Source organism: Pinus tabuliformis, chromosome 3_2 (genome assembly GCF_031772625.1).
Source record: "Pinus tabuliformis cultivar Carrire ecotype Pingquan chromosome 3_2, CPIR1, whole genome shotgun sequence".
NCBI classification, from domain to species: domain Eukaryota; kingdom Viridiplantae; phylum Streptophyta; class Pinopsida; order Pinales; family Pinaceae; genus Pinus; species Pinus tabuliformis.
Genome location: NC_142302.1, coordinates 746,881,761 through 746,905,588, shown reverse-complemented (window position 1 = coordinate 746,905,588; position 23,828 = coordinate 746,881,761). Strand labels below are relative to the sequence as shown.

Genomic DNA, 23,828 nt, shown 5'->3' with positions numbered 1-23,828 from the left:
TACATTACAAGGGCACCTAGCCGCGTAGGTATGGAGGGGTCATAATTGACCACTAACCGCATTTAACTGCCTGATGGAGTCTCTAAACGTGTTTGCTTGCTTCAGTGAGTGAATCTAATCTGTTCAGGTGCCATGTTGTCCTTTTGGGTTGTTGGAGTGCTCGTACCTATAGAGTCCATAACTGATAAATTTAGTTACAGAGTCGTGCTTGTCCTTTTCTCCCTTGGCCATGCTTTCTATTAAATATGGTTGTTGGGGGTCTGACAGTGACTGATATTGGCATAGCCGGTCATCTACTTCTTCGGGCGAACAGAATGGTCAAGGACATGGGATGCATGGGCAAAAGGACAGTCGGGATGAGAGAGAAGGATGATCGTCGGATCGGGAAAATGGACGGCAAAGATGGGTCGGTGGAGGCTATCAGCTGAGTTGGGAGTAGGGTGAGTTAGAGCTGTTGGATCTTTAGTGGACAGATCAGATGGTCGTTGAGAAACAAAGTTGCACGGTTATTTATCGGGCGGGGCGGTTTGGTTAGGCGGTAATGGTATTCATCGCATTGCTTTCTGGCATTGAGCGATAAATGCCTAGGGTTTCATGATTCCATTCAGCAATTGACATGTAGCAGTGGATGAGAGAGGAAAACCGCTCTCATCGTGCGCTAACGCTCGGTTAGGTTGCTGGCGCAATGAAAGCGAAGACCGTCAGATCTTGGCGGAGATGATCTGACAGTCGAGAGTGGTAGAGCGGGTCACTTTATCGGGCACGATGGGAGCCGTTGGATCAGCGGGGAATGATCAAACGACAGTGAAACGATGAGGGGTTTATGAGTGTGTGAGGGTGTATGGGTGAGGTTTTATGGCGAGTTAGGGTTTTTCGCTCAGGGCTAAAGTCAAAGGGGCTATTTTTCCAGGTTTAGGAGGCGAATAGGGAAATGGAGATGGAGGAGATTAAGCAGGGTGGAGGAGGCAGGGAAGAGTGACCAAATGTGAAACCCGCTTGAGCATAACAAAACTGACCAGAACTCCTCCAGGATCTTAGAAAGTCAGCACTGCATAGCAGAGCTAACAGTGCAAGTAGAAGAATTTTTTGTTCTTTTTCTTTTAGAAACATTCGGACTTTCATTGCTTTATCGATGGTTGTTGTGGCATAAGCTCTTTCGAACTGTGATAGCTTCGTTAGATTTTTGATGTGTCAACAGAAGTGTCCTTGCACACAACATCCATTGGTTCATTCTCTAGAGTTGCAACAACCATGGTCTCTAGAGTTGCAACAACCTTGTGGGTAAAACTATAGAATATATCTAATGGAGGTATCTCTTCAATTTTCAAGACAATTTCAGAAGTAGGAAAAGCAGGAATAACCTCAATATCTTGAGTATCTGTAGCCCCTTGCTTTGTTGTCTCTAGATTTTCTTTGTGCTAAGTCTGTTTGGGGGTTTGCAATTCAGATGTTTCCTCAATATTTGTGCATGTTTGGAGCTTCTTATTGAATTTCTCCCATTCCTTGTCAAGGTCAATGACTGGAATCTTCCCTGATTGAGTTGAAGTGGAACCAACCTCTGTCTGCTTCTTGGCCAAGGCTTGTTTGGTCGTTTCCTCAGTATTTCCTTTTGTATCTTTCTCATAATCTTTATTAGGATCTCCTCCTCCATTCTAAGATTGTTTTTCTGAGTGTTTTGACTCGTGATTCGACTTCTCTTGGGTTTCCTCATCATAATTTTCTTTTGAACTTCCCTCCAAGCTTATGCTAGGAGTTGGTTCTCTTATTTGTTCAATTTGTAATAGGTCCAATGGGACCTTTAACAATCTCTTATTCCTATATACATGAAAAGAATTAATATCATCTAGGCTTACCTGTAATTATGTTGAATGTAGGACTTGTGAAAATGTTTTGGCTCCTTAAAAGAGGTCATCAAAGGCATCCTCTTCATGAATAAACTATTTGACTTTAACCATAGTGGTAAAGTCTTTAGCAACTTCATTTGGGTCATATTGTCTCCCTAGAATTATGGCCAATTTTAGAGACATAATAATCTCCACTTATTTTATTGCGTGCCCATAGTCATGTAGTGCGAAAGAACCACATTGTAATGGGAAGGCTGGCCAAATGGCTTTCTTCTATTCCCTCGAGCCTTTGGTTAAGCCATCCTCTGCTTCTGTCTAGTAAGCTATCTCTTTGGCCAATAGCTTGTCTAGGACATAATATGGGACGACATGCAGAGAAGCAATGCTCCAAAAAAAATCTGATGTAAGTGAACGTCTCTTCACCAAACCATCTAGAAACTAGAAAGATGTCTACCTTGGCTTCTTCAGAAAACCTAGGGGTTGTTCTATCAAAAATGGTTTTATGAATAGGCAGCATAATACCTTGGAAGATTTTATAAAAATGGGAATTGAATTGGGATTCCCATAAGATTTTATGGTGTACCTGGATGGGGAGAGGGTTCTATATAGTCCACTTCCATCCCATGTTTTGAAATTGAGAACAAAAACAAATGACATCCATAACATAAGAACTCATAAAGAAAGGGGGCAAAATTCTTGAGGAAACACTTCTCTTCTGTCTATATTCTCTAATAAACATTGCTAAATTTTTTGATAAAATCCAACTTCATTTCATAATTGTTATGTTAACTGATGCATCAATTAATGGGAGCCACTCCATAGAAAATATGGTGCTATCAGCTTTACCAACTAACCTACACATCATCACTACTATGAAATTATGTGGGGCAAAGAGGGATGCAATCGGGTACATAGTGGATTTATCCCATTTGAACTTGCCTCCGCCTGACCTCTAGGTCTGTGTAACGTCCAATGGGTCCTCATTCTCTTTGGCGAAACTCCCAATGAAATCTTTGTTATAGAGCTTTTGAGGCTATGGTAGATGGTACATTTGGCACAGATTGTCTGGTGTGAAAGACCCCATGACCTCATGTCTTTTATTCCTGAAAGTTCTGTCTGAGACATCTACATCATCAATTACCCATTTTACCATATCTGTGTATGGTAATATCTTAGGTCTTACTACTATTTTATGTAAAAATGAACATGCTACCTCAAAGTAGGAAGCATCTAATCATTATGTGGCATCAACAGTTTCCTTTGTTACCTATGGCCTCGGCTTCTCTTCTTCTAGTAGGTTATACATAGCTTCCCATGATGTGGTTCCTCCATCTTTGTTTCAGGTGGTATCGGAGAAAAGTGGTATCATGTCTGATTTCTCAGATGCAATAGCTTTTCCCTTCTTCGCCATCTTTTCCAACATTGTTTTCTTCGGAGGTTCCCTGAAATGGAGCAATGGATATTATCGGATAAACACAGAACAAAAATGATAGTGAAAATTCAATGATACAATTAACTCCGAAAGGTGACAAGAAAGGAGCTTTTATTCAAAAATGCAGATGGAAGATATCAAATTGCATCGATCCATTTTAGACATAAATTCCATTAAAACTTATTAAATATGCACTAAGATATTTTATCATGGCCTTTATTACTCATTTAAGTCATCGCATCACAAACGTGAAAGGAAAAAACTTTAATTTGATGAGTTTGAAGTGCGCAACGTTGATTATGCAATTGCAATAAAGATTATCGCAAATCACAATATCGCCTTTTCGATTATGCGTTATTTCAGAGTTGTTTAAAATTTTGTGAGATGTGATGTGAGTGGCATACCTTTAATCGCTTAAAGATCATTTTTCTTGAATGAATATTTATTGCATAAAGTGACCCTTTTCTATGCGCCGGACTTAACCATAGTTTATAACATTTATCGCATACTTTCATCAGGTCCGGGTAATATCGCATTTCACAAAATTTCCATATTTTACAAGATTGGCCTTTGAGTAAAGCACCGCGATGTGATGAGCGTTGGCTTGTCATGTCACAATATCACAATTCGCATATTCCAAAGGCTTTATTAGTTGTGCTTTTTGTGAATGCCAATATGTGATTGCGATAGGAACTTTATTCTACAAGAAATAATTTAAGCCTTAGTTTTAAATGGAAAGTTTAATGATACCATAAGTTTATTATGGTGATCCCTTCTTATCGTAATTCACAAATCCTAGTTTGTTAATTAACCTTTGACACACATGATCCAACGATATGCGATAAAGCAAGAATTGCTAGTCATAAGGGATTTGGCTTGATACCTTACATTATTTAAAAATTTATTTATAAGAATTCAAAAAGAAAGCGCTTAACTGTTAAGTTTTTGGAGGATTTTTTATAAAGGGTCTCCATTTATTAGTAGAATATTAACTATTAAATCAACAAATGGGGGGGTTGTTGAACAGTACAACACATCCCCATTGGAGCCAATGTTAGAGTCCTATGTTATTGTAATCAAAATCAAGTTTATCATTTTTATTATTATGGTAAATTTTTAAAGTGTTGCCATGATCTTATAGAGATCAAGTTTTGCTGTTAGTTTAGGATGGGATATATTAAAGTTTTGAGTGGCAAATAAAATCAAGTTGCCAATGTCTCAAAAGGTCTAAGTTTAACAAGTCTAGGGTTAATGTGCCATCCAAGTCATGAATAAAGATAAGAGTGGGTTTTGGTTTTTCATCATTGTGTAAAGTTAGTGGTGTGTTTTCAATTAGTTGCAAGGTCAAATTAGATAACACATCATATCCTTGTCACCACAAGTTGTTGTTGCGCTTCTCCTTTGCGCTGCGCTTGAACAATTTGATTTGAAAAGTCATCATTGAATTTAAAGGGAGTCCTAGACCGCATGGATGATTATAAAGGAATGTTTTGGATTTCAAAAAATCCATTAATCATGTTACTAATCCCCCTCAGATGCTCTAAAAATAAAATAATAAGTTGTTTCATTTTTGCTGTAGCGGATTTTCCACGCTACTATCAAAGGCATTAATATTTGGTAAAATATCAAGGTTTTTGGCACTTTTTCTTATGTATGGATGCTAAAAAAGGTTTTTAAGATTTTCAACATCAACCATTAACTATTTTACTTGGTCAGAGACTTCCACATTTGGTCAAACTCTTGCAAGTGAAATTCACTGCGCCAGTCACTACGCTTCTGTTGTAGGTGATGATTTTTAAATATGAGAGTTTACAATTTGAACATATGTTATGCAATAGGTATATGATGTTTTAAAAATTGTATTTCACATGTGTGACACATTCAGAATTCTAGGATGTGATTAAAATAATGCAAATCATGAACTCGCTACGCTAAGTTTTTGTGTTGCGCTCAGTTGTTTCGCTTGGATATCAAACTTGTGAGAGATTATATATTCCAAATGAATTGAAGTGCTTGTATATATACCCTTTTTAGGAGTTCAAATTACCCTCATGTAGGTCAACTTGATCAGGTAAGGGCCGACTTTGTGTGGAGGTGAAAAATGACTTATTTTACTCAATAATAATTATTTTTACATGATTCAAAAGCCTAATAAGGGTTTCTTTAAATGGACAATGACTCTTATGACTCAAGACAAAAGCTAGAAGTCCTCAATGGGGACTTTGAACTAAAAAATGATGACCCAAGCATGAAACTCATGCTTTCATAAGTAATAATAATAATAATAATAAATTTATTTTTCTTTCTTTTGATAAATACAATTATGAAGATTGAACCTAGTTACATTCTTCAACACCCCCTATTAACTGGGGAGGTATTTGTACATACATATACAAGTACATGTAAGATCTCAAAACACATGAACCATGAAGAGTTTAGGCACTTATGGTGCCAGAGACTAGATTCCTGACCAGGGCAATCTATCCAGGTGGGGCTAAGATGGACTAAAGCTTTCAGCCTCTCTAGGGACCATTAGGCTTACTTGCTAACCATCAACCAAGGTACCTAGGTGCATAATGCAAGTTCAGAGATCTATTACCAATTCTACCTTCCCTACTTCGGGAACTAGACATCAACACATAGGACAGACTAATGTCCTCCCAATCATATTACACACAATGCCTCAACACATCAAATCTCTCCCAATAAAACAATTCGATAACATCGAGCATGATCTTAAAACTTCGAGATATTTACCTGTACAATCACAACCCCAATCAGTAAAAACCTTTCAAATACTCATAGGTACAAAAACCTTTTGGGTTTTCAATCATCTTGATGTTGCTTCACAATTTATCACAATATGACTTAGAGGCTTCCCAAATCTTGACAAAAGTTTCCACAATCATACAACTTCCTTTCCTACATCACATGCAACAACATATTCTTCAACCCGATCCTGCTTTCCTTCTTTCAGTAGCACCTCAACATTGATTCTCAAATCTCTTCAAGGTATCCATCATAACTATAATATGCCCTCCCTCTCAACGTGGGAGATATACCCTTTCTTTCTATCTATGCTCCCTCTTAACTTAGGGAGATCAAGTTCGTTTCCATAACATGAGAGAATATTTCATGGCTTCATCCCTTCTTATTAAAGTCATCATCATTCATATAAATTCCGTCTTCATGCTTATCAATCAAATCAACTTTACTTTTTAATATCTTCAACCTCTTGAATATTATGTACTTCCACAACTTAAATCACAAGTACAACCAAATATATATATATATATATATAGAAGCATGAAGCTACCTATATCAGAATTATATAATAATGGAGGCATTAGAATTTTGACATAAAATACCTAAACTTAGTTAGCTTCATAGTCAGAAAAGGACACATACTTTTAAACTTCAAATTTCTGCTCGGGTTAGGTTATAACCACTAGATCACATTAGTAAGTCAATTAAGATATCAGTCTCATTATATCTAGTGCCTCAATATTTCTTCTAGAGATACGATATACCCTACTATAATATATTTCAAACTCTAGAAGTAATTCAAACAAATGCACTTACAATGAATCTAACAACTTTAGAATTCATATGTTAGGATTCTACTAGATTCCATCTATGAGACACTAAGCCTTAGATTTCAACAATCAAAACCAATCAAAACACAATCTAAGGTTTAAACTACATGACAACCTTATATTAGGGTTTGTTGTAAACCCTATATTTTATCATCATAATGGAAACAATATCACCATATCATATAATATAAAAATTCTACTAGGGCTTAGCTACAAACCCTATGTTGAAATGTGCAACAAGAAATGCTAGAAATAGAAGAAGTTAAAAATAGCACTACTATAAATAGCCAGGCTATAAATAGTAATTCAGCCTTTGGAGATCTTAGCTACAATGGGTGAAAAGTGAAAGTGCTAAAAATAGCTTTTCTAAAAATAGCATTTCAGGATCCCTTCTTATTTTAGTCAGTCCCTGGACTAAACATAGGAAGTAAAATTCAAATTTTATATTAACAACAGTTTGTAAATTGATTAATTAATTCATCTTGAGTTAATTAGTTAAGTAATTATGAACTTGAAGTCTATGTGAGGACATGCAATAGTTTCTCCTTTGATTGAGGGATTTATCCATCAGTTAAAGAGACAAGAGTGAGTTGTAATATTGAGTTGTAATTAGTTGGCTCAGTTAACTGAGTCAAGTCCAATTAGATTAATTTAACATTTTGTTAAATTAATGAGAGTTCAGCTAGTTAATGCTTGCATGAATGTAACTACTATATTTCGGATAACTAAATATTCACTCATGGATAACTCATGCATGTCAGTTCAGTCAGACACCCAGTTGAGATGAAATGGAGGGATAGTGTACTATCAATTGCTAGGATATTCCTTGGTGAATATTCCTTGCATGCAAAAGAAATAGTATTCCTTAAGGATTGCGCAGTTGGACCTAAGGTTACAGTGAGTGTGATGAGGCCAATTCACACATGTGATATCATTAGACCCCAATCAAAACTGCGCAAGGAAATAGGAGGCTTGGAGGGCTTGAGGAAGATATATTTTATGTCTATTCAGTCTGTGAGAAGTATTGTTTGATTGCAGAGAGAGCAGGATAGCTTGAAAGATGATTCTTTTCGTAACTTGAACCAGATTTCCACTTGTATGATAATACAGAGTTGGGGTTTTAGGTTGGTGCTTTCCCCAGTGTTACATCTTCTGTGTTATGGTTGATTACTTCTCATTTTTAGTTACATCTATTCATGCTTGATGTCGCTCATGTTCGATTAAGATTCCGCTCAATTTTTTGTAGAAGTAGATCAAGTGTTTTGCTTTAGTACATTGCATTACCAAGTGATCTACAGTGGGAAAATCTACACCCTATAACTTATCAACAAGTAGGTTAGAACATATACATATCTAGGACAATCATGCCCAAGCATATCATAACATATATTGGAAAATACAAGAAACAAATATCAATACATTTAAAGTCATACATATAAAAATCTTGATTAGGCTATGGTTTTAATCAAATAGACACACATACACCTAGGGTTTCATTCCTAGGAGCTTACTCTAGATATTAGAAGGATTTCACTCATAAAACCTAATTTACCAAAACCTCAAGGTCTAGGAATACATTACCATCCAACCCCAAAGGACTATGGTTTCCATAATAGTACTAAAACTTCAAACATGACATTACCATCAAAACCACAAACATCAAAAGAATAGTATTTTCTAGGTTTCATCAATAACCCTATGTAGACTAGGGTTTTCATATTAGCATACCCTTAGGTTAGGATTTTACAAAGAACCTTTCATGGTTCCACAAACATGACGTTTTTAATGAGGGTAGATTCAATCTAATGATTAATCACCCAAACAATAAACTCTATGATTCAAAAGTCCCATACATAACACTTGTTAGTAATGTCAAGTAGATTTAGACAAATATACCTTTATCATGAAGAGAACACAACTTATGAGATAAAACATACCTTTGAGTTGTTTTCTAGACAAATATTTTGGGACATCAATTCCAATGCTTTGTCTTGTAAGATGTTCTCCATAACCTCTGAGCATATCATCAAGCTTTTCCTAAAAAAGGAAAATATAAAAATAAATGTATTTAGCATCTAGTATAAGCACATCTAGATAAGAAAATAAAAACCAAATATGAAATATAATACACAGAGTAAGATACTTATTTGGAAAAATGGTGAGGGCTCCCTCTTAATTGAATCTCAAGGGATACCTATAACTTTAACAAAAAAATTGAACAATTTTTTTCCAAAGCATGTTAAACCTATAAGTAATTAGAAATCAAAATAGAAACAATTCAAAAACTTATAGTAGAGGGACTTAGTAGTATAAGTCCTTTATATCTTATTCTTCAATCTTGTTATTCTTTGGAGATCCTTCTCTATCAACATTTGCTTGATCCCTATTTCTCTTTCTATTCCTCAATTTCTCAGGACAATCGCTTCTATAGTGACCCATCTTGTGACAATTGTAGCATTAAATCTTTGATACGTACTTTAAACCTCTTGAAGGTTCCCTTTTTCTTGTGATGAGCGGAATAAGCATTTGAAATTTTCTCCTCTTCATTACATTTGTTGCTTACTAATGAAATTTTGACTTCTTCTTGACTTCATGCATTCTATAATTGTTTGAATGTAGGGGTTTCCTTCCAACTATTGAGACCTAATTAAAAGTCACCCTAAGATGTTTGTAGTCTTATAAGTGCATTGATTACAAGCTAATTTTTAGGTACTATCTCATCGATTGCCCAGAGTTCATCTCTGATTCTAGCTATTCTAACAAAGAAGGATGCCACCATGTCTTCCTTTGTCATCTTTCTAGTTCTCAGTTCATTCTTAAGATTTGTTGTTTGACAAATATTCTTGATTGTGAATAACTTGGATAATGCCTCATACATCTCTTGAGCATAATATATGTTGGATATATATGGGATGAGGTTATCTTTTATTCCATCCACCATTAAGGTCATGGCCAATATCTCTATTTCTTTGAAATTTTCTTTTTCTGCATCACTTTACTCATTTGTAGGCTTATTTACTTTTCCTTTGACTAGATCCAAGAATTTATTCTTCTCAAGGATGAGATCTATCCCCTCTTTTTCATGCCCTATAATTGGATTCTCCTTCTAATTTGTTTTCTCCCTTCATTAAGTTAAACATTTTTTTTGAAGATAGTAGGCTTGACTTCTTATATGATCCTTTTCCTTGATGACCTTTGTTGACAACTCCATGCCAATTACCCTATAGCAATACACTTTTTTGCAAATTGATTCCATCATGTTCGAGCATTCAGATCATCCTAGATTCACCATCATCAATCATCAATCTATCAGAGTTGTAAACCCATTCTACAATGTTTGTAATGTAAATGATACTAGTAAGACCATATATGTATGTAAAAACCTAGGTAAGCCTATTGTTTTGGCAATGATTTTCATCCTAGGAGGTTTTTCGTCTCACTGATTCATCTATATTTCTAAACATGGATGATCAACATAGTTTTTCCCTCCAACCACATCCCAAAGCTAGGGTGGAATTTGTCATCAAGATATTAGATGAGTCCTAATGTTCTAATCAAGTCTTTTGTAAAATTTATTTGGGAATAATTTAAGTTAATTGGATAAATTATTTTATTACAAATCACTTGGTCCACTAGATCATATTGAGTCGCAGAATAGGGTAATAAATTGAGGGTGTCTAACGAATGGGTGTCCCTCCTTTGAGGGTTGAAATTGTAATAACTTGATGTAAAAAAATATTTTGGTGCATGGTCCCTCATTCTTAGACACCATGGCTAAAATATTAGAGTGTGGAAAATTTATTAATCCCCTCAAGTGTTGATTAATTAAATTTTCTAGAAAAAATAAATTAAAATCCTAAGCCCGAAACTTAATTAATTAGAGTCAAAATTAAAATCCTAGAGAAATTAAATTCTCCAAGTGGAAAATTTTGTGGGCCCTAAAGATATTAATTTTTGGAGGCCCCCCACAAAGGGAATATTGAAAATTTCAAGAGAATTTGGACGCTTGGGCTTTGGTGGTTAAGTTAAATTCAAATTTTTGAGGAAATTAGATTAAAATAATTGATTTTGAGCTAATTAAAAATGAATTAAAAGAGAAATTCAAAAATTCCTAAAAAAGTAAAGATTTTCGATGGTGGAGATTAAAATATAATCAAATATTTATCAACAGTTGAGATTACTTTGATGGGGATCAATCCAACTAGCCATTTGGAGAATTTATCTATAAATTGTGAGTCATTTGCTTCCTAAATGACAAACTTTTTGAGAAAGCTCTAAGTCAAGCTCTGGTACTGTAATAGTTTTCTCAAATTAATAGAAAATACTTTGGGGTTTATTCATGATGGTGTTCCTCTTATGTCTCCTCATAATATTTTTCTGAATCATGTGCCTAAATGCTCTATTGAATTAAATTTTATTAAAAAATTCGCTTCATTTTCTAGCAATCAGATTATCTATTTGCACAAGTATCTTGCATTAGGTATTGAGTTTTAGAAAAGCATTCTAATCTAATAGATCTAGCAATTATCTCTATATCTTGAGTGTTTTAACGTGTATCTAGCCCCTTTTAAAGCTAAAAAATTAATCTTAAGTGTGCAGAGACCTAACCGAGATTCAAATCTTGGGTGTGAGAGAAAGTCTTCAGTTGGACCACCCAACTCCCAAGTACAGAGGCTCAAGAGCCCACTATGTTAAAATGTTTAAATTATATCTAACGATTGTTTTGCAGAGATCTTGATCAATGACTAAAATAAAAAAATTAAAAAAAAAATCATTATTTTTCTCATTTATCTCCAACAATACTGTGCTAATTTGATAGATCTTGCTAAGAAGAGTTTTTTTATACTAATCTAGGAGTGGAGTTGTACCCATACTCCTCATATCCAGTAGATCTGTGTATTATTTGTGTAAATATGATCATTTTTGTAAATAATTTTCTAACCCCTGTATAGTCTGACTTATTTTGTACATATCTTGTATAAATATAATGTGGGTTGTCTAGATATAGGATTTAGTCGTTAGGATCTTGTACATAAATTTCCATTACTATTGAAATCCCCATTGATCTGGAGGAGAAGCAATTTTATTTGAAGATCTAATTTCTTTCGCATAATATAAGGGTTTTGGGGTTTTTCTCCTATTTTGGGAAACGTTTTCATATAGGAAAGGATTTCATGGGGCTTCAAAGAATTTAGGTCCTTATTAGGCCCCAGTCTACAAAACCCACATTTTCAATCTTGGATTACAAAGCTAGATTTGAATATTGTTAAGGGTTTCAAGGGCTTCAGGCCTTAGAATTTTTTTTTAGGGTTTCTATGGGTGGTTCTAGGCATAAGAAGTTAAGATCCACCCTCTATTTTCACCCCGAATATTTAAAGATATAGATTTGGAAAAGGACGTCCATATTCAAATTGTGACCATTTGAGTATAAATTTTAAATCTAAAACACATTCAAAATTTTAGCAAGGTTTTTGTGAACTTTTTGGGGCTTGTTGGACTAAAATAGCCCTATACTCAACCCTCCTTCTCTCTATTAGGTTTTCCATAGCCTCTTCAAACCCTCACGTGGTCTCGTTTCTCCTTTTCCCTTCCTTTCATTCCTTGTAGGCCCTAAGGCTCCCTCCTTTGCTTGTCGTTGCCTCTCTTAGGCCTCTCTTTCCTTGCGGTATTCCTCCATACCTCTTTGCAGCTCCTTCAGATATGTCCTCATTCCTTAATTCTCCTCCTCATTTCTTCTAAGTCACTACCCTAAACTCACTTCATTTGTCTCTGCGAAATTTTCTGAAGCTAACATTGAAAGTGGTGATCGAGATAAAGTTATTTTATGTGTCTTACAAGTGATTCATTTGCAGAAGAGGTTGTGAACGATTACTCTATTTTGGTTTGATTTCCTAGACCTTTTCTCTGTCATCTGATACAACTCGATAATTGTCCTATAATAGTGGTTGAATTCTTTCCTAAGTGGAATAAAATGAGTTGGTATTTGTTCAATACATTAAGGGGTCACCTAAACACATTGGGGAAATGTTTGCTTAACTTTATCATGAATTTTTTATGACTTCCATAAGGATTCCTGGGGTTTGAAATATATCAGTTTGCATAAGTTTACTTCACTTTGATCTTCTCTTTCAAGCGCACTAAATTCAAATTAGAAGAAAATACGGATTGTGGGATCTTTTGGCATTATAAGAAATTCCGAGAGGCAGAAAGTTAATTTTCTGTTGTCATAAAATCATTTGATTTTCCCTTATCTCTGAAAAAAATTAGTTTACAATTGCCCTAAAGATATTCATTTGTGGCATTTGAAATTTTGAACACATTCCACATAAGGTTATAGGCATTGGACAAGAGGTATTTTGATTTTGTTTGATAACCTCGGTATAACTCTCTTAGATAATCTTACATTGGCCTAGTTGTGTCATTATCTAGAGTGAATAAGCAATTTGGTGCCCTTTACTTGCAACACTTTGGAAATATCAAATCGAACATTGGTAGATTGTTGAGGTATTCTAAGAGCATTTTCAAAATCTAATTGCTTCCCTTGAGATAATTGTCATTGGAAAATATTTTCTTGATTGAGTAATTAATAATGCTTTGGTTTTATTTATTGCCATATAATAAAAACACATCATAAATCAATCTTTGGACATCTAAAGTTTAACTTGGAGATTAGTTGTTAAAGAATATCAAGTAAGAATATTTGCAAGAATCTCATTGGCTAAATCTCTATGCAAGCAAGTGTTTAATGTACATGGTTGTGTGATTCTTGTTTAGTGCACCATTGGAAGAGCATTAGATCTATCTAAGTACTTTGAGTTTGCTTGGTTCATATCTCTCATATTGGTAATTTTCCTAAGAGATTAATAGAATAAACTCCATCTTCATTACCTTTGTGATATCTATTGTTAGCACATTGCCATTTATTCTTGCGAATGAGATTGTCTCTTCAATTTATTAAATAAGTACTTGATATAAATCAAGAATAATCATAAATAAAGTACTTAAACATTAGAAATATCGTCTTAAGAACTATTCTCTAATTTCACCTTGCATATCTTCCTAAGCTAGTATTGCTTATCAAAACTTACCTCCAAGAATAAGTTTGGTTGATAGAGAGATAGGAACACCTTTATATCTTTGCTTGAGAAGTCTATCCTTCTCTAGTATTTAAAATGGTGACCTTGTAGTCGTCAAAGCCCCTCTTTCTGTAGCACTGGAGGCACCGAGTACATTAGATTTCAAGGAGAGGGATCGTTAATCACACCTTTTTGTGCTTCATCTTGACGTCTCTCTGCCACTTACTATAGAGTTTAGGCTCAATATAGATAAATATCAATGGTCATACATAGATTAAGAATTTAATTAAAATTAACCAAGAACTTTTCATTTTACATAAGTATTAGAAATTGCATTCGATATATGATAGTAACACATAAAAGCAACAGTTTTCCATCTGGTACATGGTCTCAATTTTATAAAGCAAGAGTGTTGACTCCATAAGGCACTGGTCTCAAATATATAAACAATCTAATCCTTAAAATCTTGCTAGATTCAACCAAGTGCTAGGGCACTCAATTTTGTCTCTCGGACTAGCTGGTTCCCAACTTGTCCTTCTTAATCTCATTTCCATAGGGTCTACTCCCCATAGCCTAATGTTGGGATACAACTAAAATAGAGAGGATGGGGATCACGGTGACAGTCCCCAACCTGAGTCTTTGTCACGATGCGTGTACAATTTGTGTGACAAAAACCCTTATTCAAACTTCTTAAAGCTCCTTATTATTCTTTTAATACATCTTCAAGTTGTATTTTTCCTTCTTCTTCACCTTAGCTCTGAAACCATGTTCGAAAATCAGAACGGCTGAAATATTTTCTTTAAGTTGATAATTACTTGTGATATTCTTATGTTCTTATTAAATTTATTATGTTATTCTTTTAGTTTAGTTCATCAAGCAATCACCAAAACAATAACACGAATATCACAAACACTAGATGTAGGTGGACAACTAGGGAAAAACCCCTATCTAGGGGAAAACCCGGTGAACAACTCTTCCTTTAATAGGTTCACGAGATGATCCAAGAATCCTTGACATAGACACAAACTTCCTCTAATCACCAAGTCATCCCTTCATTTCTTCTGCAGATGATAACCTTCCAACAACAACTTCAACCTAGTCACTTTGATTTAGTAGCATCAAACATCTAGTACCATTATTAGCTGATGTTTAATAAAGCCTTGTATTTTGAGAGACTGAGGTGAAGAAATGCCAGTCAAATCATGTAGCGATATAACTGGCTCACTGGGCTTAGCTGTCGTTAGTGTCAGTATTTGCATACTGCCACCAGTGATCAAAACTCCTCTTCTCATATTCATATTAGGGTCTCGCTCAGATATTTTTGTCATTCCACCTAGGTCCTCATTAAAAAATTTACTCACTGATGGTAGCCCTAGTAAAACAAACCTCACTCTCCCTCAAAAATTTATACTTGCTAGCGCACCTTCATGTCTTGCTAAGCACACATAAATCATGAAATCTCATTTCATCATGTCTTTATGTCAGTCAAATCAACATGAAGTTTGTTCACTCAAGGTTTTCATTAGGTTTCTAGGTTTCATTTTTCCAAGGTCCAATAAAACACCATTTCATTGCGTAAGACCAGCAAGTAAAGGGTGATCAAATAATAACTCTTCGCCATGTGAATATTATTTGTAAAGAGAAATGCTTATTTAATCATGTAATTTTGAGTTCAAATGTAAATTTTTATATTTTCACTATGTAATTTTATGTTATTCAATTTGTAATAAGTTCATGACTCCCAAGCTACCAACTCAAATTTCCACATGCCAAGCATCAAAATGTCAAATTCAAATCACAACTAGACTGGAAGAGATTTCCAGTGAGCTATCATGAGCTCAATTTGGAGTTGAGGAAGGACTCCAAAAGTTGCCTGCAAGAGCACACTGCATTTTTGCACCCCCATTCTGCACTTTTTTACAAGTCTTGGGATAATTGATTTTTGAGTGGCTATAATTGATCATTTTCAGTGCTTGGTAGGTCCATTCTATAGCCAAGAGAAAGATCTTTCTAACAAGCTATCGTGAGCTCAATTTTGACTTCAGGAAGTCACTCAAACGTTTATTTGAAGTTGGCACTATGTACATTCATTTTGTGTTCTGCACATGCATCTTGTGCTGCATGCCTGCGTTTTGCATTGCGCGCTTGGAAGAAGGAGGGGGAACCTATTCATTGCATTGCACACTTTCCGAATTTTCACAGCAAATGTCAAAACGCCTCCAACACTTCAACAATTGTTCTCCATGCCTCTAGCAAGCAAGTAAGCCACAATTGCATCATCCATTTTCTTCTTAAGTCATTTGTTTGGTGTTTTAAGTGTTATTACAAAATTTGGTGTCTTATTCAAGTTTGAAACCCTAGTATCACAGTCAATTCCTAATTACAATTCCAATTTCACTCCCTAAGCACTTCTATTCCCTTCCCACATCACTATTAAAACCCTTTCCCAACCCCCATATCATATTACTTCTTCCCAAAACCTTTATTCTCTTAAAACCCTAAGACCTAGGTGTTTCATTTGCCTAGGCTCCCAAAACCCCTAACCTATAATTAAATTCCCTATCCCAAATCCCTCATCAGTTCTACTCCCTGTCACCTCCCTCAATTCAAAAATCCCTTCCCCCATCTCCTTGAAATTTCCTCATACCATTCCCTACTCCCTATACCTACATTCCACTATTATTTCATCTCCCTAGGGGTTTTAGCACCAAGAAAAAGGCTTGGGACTATAGGGCTGAAAAGAGCTCTAGAACTAGAGAAGAAAAGAGAAGTTGAACTTGCTAATCAGATCACATTGAATGAAAAGATTGCCACCGTGATCAATGAAGACCAGGTGTATTGGCTTGACGGGGCCAATTAGTATCTTGAGAAGCTCTTAGACAAGGCAAAGAAAATGGAATTCATAGAAGGATGGGAAAGAATTATGCGAAAAGAGACAAGATTGCAATTAGAAGAGTTAATGCAAAGATTGCAGCCCTAAACAAGAAAGAAGAGGAAGGAAGGCTTGATATACTTGTTGAGGCCTCACTCCATGCATAACCCTTACCATCAGTCATCATTCAACAAATTTTGACAAATTTTTGGAAAATTTTTGAAGTTTTGGAATTTTTGTGCATTTCTGGACAATTTTACAATAGCTGAAATGTTAGGTGCGCAGCACCCTAGGCGCTGCACTTTTGTTTGAGGCATATTTTGGCCAAAAGGAGACCACCATCAGATTTAGAATGATGAATACATGCAAGAAAATAACTTTTCTAAGCTTGTTTGGTCCAACTGGTAGGTGAAAAAGTAAAAAAACACTCAAAAAACCACAGTTCTACCTCCTTTTTCACCTTGGCGTTGTGCACTGAGAAGTCTTGGGAGAAACACTTTTTGACATGGTAAATCAACTCCATTATGCAAAATAAAGACATATTTGGAAAGTAGACAGGGTAAGATTTCCAACAAGCCATCCTGAGCCCAGTTTGGACACCAAGAAGGCACTCAAAACTTGGCTACAACATGGAGGGTGCGCTTGGCAAAGAGATGGCGTGCCTGGTACAAATATGGCACGTTTGACAAATGTAAGATATTTTACAATTTTAATTGCATTTTTTACTTTTATCTTGGGAAATGATGATTACACTTATGTAATTGATGAAGTAAATGTAATTATCATGTTTTTACTGTTACCTAGGGTAAATACATTAGGTAAATGGACTCAATGAGGTGTAATGAATCAGTTCACTTAAGTTAGGGATGAGTCACTTGGACCTCCCTACACTTCAGCTTTCAGCTCAGTTTTTGGTGGAACTGCTCCTCCTCTCATGGATTCGACCCTTGAGGCTAGGAGGAGTTTGTTTGAGGCCTATATCATGTAATTTTTCAGTCATTCCACAAGGGGAGAAAGTTGGATGTTGTTGTATTGATTAGAGACACTAGTGTATTCAGTATTTGGCAGAAATTTAATGAATGAGTTGCAACTATTTTGATGGAATACCTGTGGTATGGAATTTTGACATAGTTTCTTCTTATGTTGCATATGTTTGAATGTTTTGTACTCTCATGTTTCATTTCACTTCTATGATATGTTGATTTTCAAGTTGATGAGTAGAATACATCTTATATGCCCTGTTTTGGGGAAATCTCATAATTTTTCCATTTTCTTCAGTTTAGAAAGAATACATGCTTGTCTTGCTCTTTCTAGCACCTCACCAGTTTGATCCATATCACTCAAGAGCCTTAAAGTGTTTGAGTGACTACCTACCTTTCTCCATCAGATGTCTGCAATCATACCCTTATTTTCCCTGACCTAGTCTCTTTGACCTAATCCTCATCCAATAGCCCAATCAAACAAAAATACCCTCTGCACTTTATAGCTAGCCTAAAACCCTAATTCATTGAACCCTCTTGGCTGTGATTTTGTGGAGAGAGCCCTCTTTGGCTTGGTAGAGCTAGCTACCAAGATAAAAGGTTGGTCTGTGGTTACCTCAGCTAGACTCTTCCTCAGCCTTGGAGATCCGAAGGAGTGATAACAACTGCGAGATCATTGTCAGTTTGGGTTTCCCCCGCTTCTTCCTCGGGCACCTCAAGGGATGGAGCTTCACCTGCTGAGCTGTTATTAGTAGCATTGATTTTAAAAAATTTTGGTTCCTTGCATTTATTTCCAAGGGAGTACTTGTCATCACAATAGTAACACATTCCTTGTTTCCTTCTTTTAGCGATTTTCGTCAGTGACACCTTTTGAACCTTAAGTGTTTGGGTGGGGCCCTAAGCTTGGGTGGGATGTGCCTTGGTGATGAAAGTTGGATGATTGAACTGAGAATTTAAGGCGATTTCCACATCTAAGGCCTTGCAGAATGCATCCAACCAAGTAGCTAGGTGGTGCATTTGGACATGGGCTTAGATGGCTTCTTTTAGGCCACTAATGAAACATTCCAAGTAGAAGCCATCTCCTAGACTGTCAGTTCTGATGGCCAATTGTTCGAAGGATGCAATGTAGTCCTTTACTGTACCTACTTACCGGAGCTTAGTGAGATGACCCAAAAAATTAGATTCCCGGTCAAAGCAATCACAAATGTATTTTGAGAACATGTTCCAATTTTCTCTCCCAGGATAAAAATTTTGATGCCACTACCACTATTTCCATCTCTCTTGGTCCAAGTAAAGAGCTCTCACGTGTAGTTTATTTCCATCTTCGCAGATATCATTTGGGAGAAATATTTTTCCATTTGTGCTACCCATACTGTAGGTTTAAAGTCATTAAACTTTTACATGTCCATCTTGGGCGTCCGATGGTTGAAAGAGTGGTGATTTCCATGGAAGTGAATGTGATGCCTAGATTCTCCTTCTATGTGTGCATCAACACTAGGTTCCTCCGTATGAGACATTGTTTTAAGGGTTGTTAGTTTTGAGAGTTGTTTTGTAATATTCTCCTTGAATGCGTCAAAACTTTTCTCAAGGTGGTCGACCCTCTCGATTTCCTTTTCTGCAACTATAACTTGAGATCTGGTACCTAGCATACACCAACCCTGGTCAATTTTTTTATGAGCTTACATAAGAGTAGTTCGCATGGAAAGAGGGAAATCTCAAGAGTCTAATGTCGTGGGTCACTTGAAGCCACGTCGGCAAAAAAATTGGGATTGCCAAAAAATTGGGGGCTTACAAGTGAATGGTACCACTACGACCAGTTTGTCGTCTTGAATCTTATGGGCTAAGTCTCTTGCAAGTTTGCCGGGATGGTCTCAATTTTTTTATTTTTATTTTTTTTACTCCGAAAGGAATTTTACTCCTCGATGATCAATACTACAGTAGCCGAATTCCAAAATTCTTGATACTACCTAATGTCCTACAAAAATCGGGCCTGGACTGTAGTAACAGAAACCCCAAGGTCTTGGTATTGTTGAATGTGTTGTGACAATATGATCTGGACTATAGCAGCCAAAACCCTCACTGCACAAAGAGTATGATTTGCATTGTGAAAACCCCAACTACTGAATTTGAGCTGCATGGCAGTGGTAGAACCCCAACTATTGGATCTAATATGAAAGATAAGGTAGATATCAAAGGGAACTATGATCACAAAGGAGTGTCAGGTGTTATAGATCACAATATATGTAGGGGTCCAACAATAGTACTCGATCCAATATTTCAGAGCACTAACTAAGGAGAATCAGTAGCACCCTTAGTCGTACTACCTGACTACCCTATTGTACATGGGAGTAATCTCCCCAAGTATTGTTCTCAGTTTACTGTAGCAGTAAGAAGGTTGACGGATTATCTAAGGTTAGGTTTGAAGTGATCCTAGGGGGCTTTCGATATACCCAATGGTACATGGAAGTGGTGTCTGTGCACGATTTTGTCTAATGCACTACTACTCGAAGGGGTACCCATAGGGGTTACAAGGGAGTCCAACAAGCGTGATCACCTATTTTAGTTCCTGCATGCATGCCTCCCCAAATCTGTAGGTTTATGCGCTCAACGATAGATGTCGTGGTTTAAAGACGTCAGAACATGTCTCTAGCCTAAAAGAAATTTGCAAAAATTAGAGGTACAACTAGCCGTGGAAAGTTCTCTGATACCACTTGTTATACTCTTGACCTGCGAGAAATCTAGAATACCAGAAATACGAAGAAATATAGCCCAAAACACAAAATTATCACATGAAATGAGAAAAATTGCAAGGTATTTTATTATTCAGAAATAGATTCAATGTTCACTTGCCTCTTCGAGGGGGCAACCTCTAATAGAGTAGTGCTCAATTACAATAAGACTCGATGATTTTTCCCTTACTAACTAATAATATTTATAGCTAAATGATATTCGAAACCCTAACTACTAGTGGTTCCTTGCATAACACATGTTAACCACTTTATTTATTAAGTATGGCCCGTTTACAACCCACTGTGGTCCCTTTGCGGGTCAACCACTTACAATTATTAACGCGGACTTTATTGACTATCTCACTAACTAAGACTCCGACTCGACCCACTGGGCTTATTACATAAATAAAGGGGTTAGTGTTGGACACTAACGTTAACTCATCAAAGAATTTTCTTGCTCCATTCCTTTCTACCATGTGCTACAAATCTTATGTGGACCAGCCACCAACCACCCAAAAGGATTTATATATATAATCAACTTTTCCACAACTTCTCTAGGTCTTCATACACATTTTTGTTTACATCTTCCAACCAACCATTAAATTTGTAGCCTACAACACACTTAAATTAGCTCTCCAACCTTGCTAGTTCATTCAGGGTTTCTTGTTCTCCAACCTACAAGAGAAATAGAATTTGTTTTTAAAGCAATATGTGAGGTGGAGATATTTCTAAAATCCTAGTTATACATAGAACCAACTCTGGAGGGCTAGTTTATTTATGAAGTGTGGAAGTCATATTAAAATCCGATGCTTATCAATTTTAATATGTACCTATGAACCTCAAGCACAACTACTCTCTTCAACATGGGGTTTGAGACTTGAACATTACACCTCTCCCATGAAAAACTGAAGTTTTTTTACAAATTAGAGATAATCTCCCTACAATCTTATACTTAGTCGTCTCAAATTAGATATGGTTATAATGTGTTTAGTTCAAGAAAAATGTTGCAAGAACTCAAGTGCAATTTCTTTGAAGAATAGAAATCTTAATACAAATTGATAGGCTTCCAGCGCACATGCCTAGCATATATGTTTCAGTATAGCCGACCCGTTACACTAAATCTTGTAGAGACAGAAATATGCACCTTAGGAACAATGTATGTTATGCACGAACTCATACAATTTCACTAATATTAATATTACACATTTTAGCATTGTTTTTTCTTTTCTTTTCTTTTTCATTTATGAAGAATCCCTTTCTTTTTTATTTTTAAGAATATAAAAATGAAGAGTAGCTGAATTACCCAACTACAATAGTGACTGAAGTGAGCAAACTGGGCCTTGAAACAACAAACCCTACAAAACCCATCGAGCTGGTAGCATTGTTTCCTTTGTTATACACATATACATAAATCCATCCACATCTCGGCCTTTGCTCCCCTATTTTGCTATATACATTTGTGGTTTTCATCTTCTATCGATTTGATAAAGTTAATGCTCATATCCTAGTACTTCCAAAAATTTATGAATGACTCGTGTTTTTCATCTTCTATCGGTTTGAGAAAGTTAATGCTCATATCCTAGTACTTTCAAAAATTTATGAATGACTCGATCTTGGCCTAGGCTTCCTATCTCAGGACAGACACGATAGCTTTAGTACAATAGAGTTTAATGTTGGTTGGTCCATGTGATTTCGGAAATAACCGGAAGACAAGAATTTTGTCCCTTTAATTTTCAGTTTTCAATTTCGAAGTGCTACCATGATACTTAAATCTTCCAACTGACATAGGAGGCCACCCTCCAACTTTTTTATCACTTGTGCCAACTATCTTGTGCAAGGAAAGTGTGCACCTGTTCATCGACATCAATCCAACTGTATCCAGGCATTTTTGTATCCTTCTTTACTTCATTACTTTCCGCACACTTTCAGCGTTTCCCCACTTGCCAGCTGCAACACACATATTTGACAACAGTACGTAAGGTGCAGCATTTTCAGAGTCCAACTCAAACAGGCGTTCTGCAGCGTATTCTCCTAGCTCCAAGTTGTTATGCACTCTACAAGCACCAAGTAGGCATCTCCACACAGTAGCATCAGGCTTTATTGGCATTTTGTTGATAAAATCAAGCGCTTCATCAAGATGCTCAGCACGACCAAGAAGGTCGATCATGCAGACATAGTGTTCCATTGCAGGAATGATGTGATATTTTCGGGTTATGCAATCAAAGTACTGTCGGCCCTCATTCACTAGGCCTGGATGGCAGCATGCAGACAAAAGACAAACTAAAGTAACATTGTCATGATTCATCGCTAGGCCTGCATGGCAGCATGCAGACGAAAGACAAACTAAGTAACATTGTCAGGATTCATACCAGAACGCTCATTTTCTTAAAGAGTTCAAGAGCCTCCTTGCCATAATCATGCATTGCATATCCTGCAATCATGGTTGTCCATGAGACTATGTTTTTCTGATGCATATTCTGAAACTTTTATTGATCCCTCTTTATACTCCCACATTTTTCATACACATCCAGAAGGGCATTGATGAGAAAAACATTCAATGCGAGCCCCCTTTCGCATATCTCCTCATGGATATGGACACCCTGTTCTAGAGCTGCCAAATCAGCACATGCTGGGAGGATAGAAGTTATTAATGATTTGGGAAAGAGAGGGGTGGGAGAACCATTCCTTGCGGGCCTCCTCAATCCAATCTGGTATGTGTATAGAGGGTGATAGAATGGTGCTCTTATCTTCAAATAGGCACGATAAAGCATCAACCACTACATTGCCACGCCCCATCTTCTAAATTATCTCATAATCATATCCCAGCATTTTTGCAAATCATTAATTTTGTTGTGGTGATGATAGATGCTGTTCTAGAAAATATTTTAGGCTGTGATGGTCTGTGTAGATTTGGAAACGTCGCTCCAATAAGTATGGCTGCGAGGTGTCTACTGCATGTAAGATGGCCATCATTTCTTTTGCATAAATAGATTGACCCATATGTTTGCCACTGAGTTGTTGACGGGTGAAAGCCAATGTTCTACTTCCTGCATTAATACAACGCCAATACTTGTACCTAAACCAATGGTTCGACCCTAACATTAACTCAGCAAAGAGTTTTATTACTTCATTCCTTTCTATCATGTGCTACAAATCGTATGTGGACCTGCCACTAACCACCCACTAAGATTTATATATATAATCAACTTTTACACAACTTCTCTCGGTCTTCATACACATTTTTGTTTACATCTACCAACCAACCATTAAATTCGTAACCTGTAACACACTTAAATTAG

The 23,828-nt window shown here is 36.2% G+C and overlaps 1 pseudogene; it reads right to left on the bottom strand.

Moving 5' to 3' along the window:
* Nucleotides 1-22,429: 22,429 nt before the first annotated feature.
* On the bottom strand, nt 22,430-22,834 carry LOC149182745 (pentatricopeptide repeat-containing protein At2g13600 pseudogene; annotated as a pseudogene).
* Between the last annotated feature and the right edge of the window lie 994 nt (nt 22,835-23,828).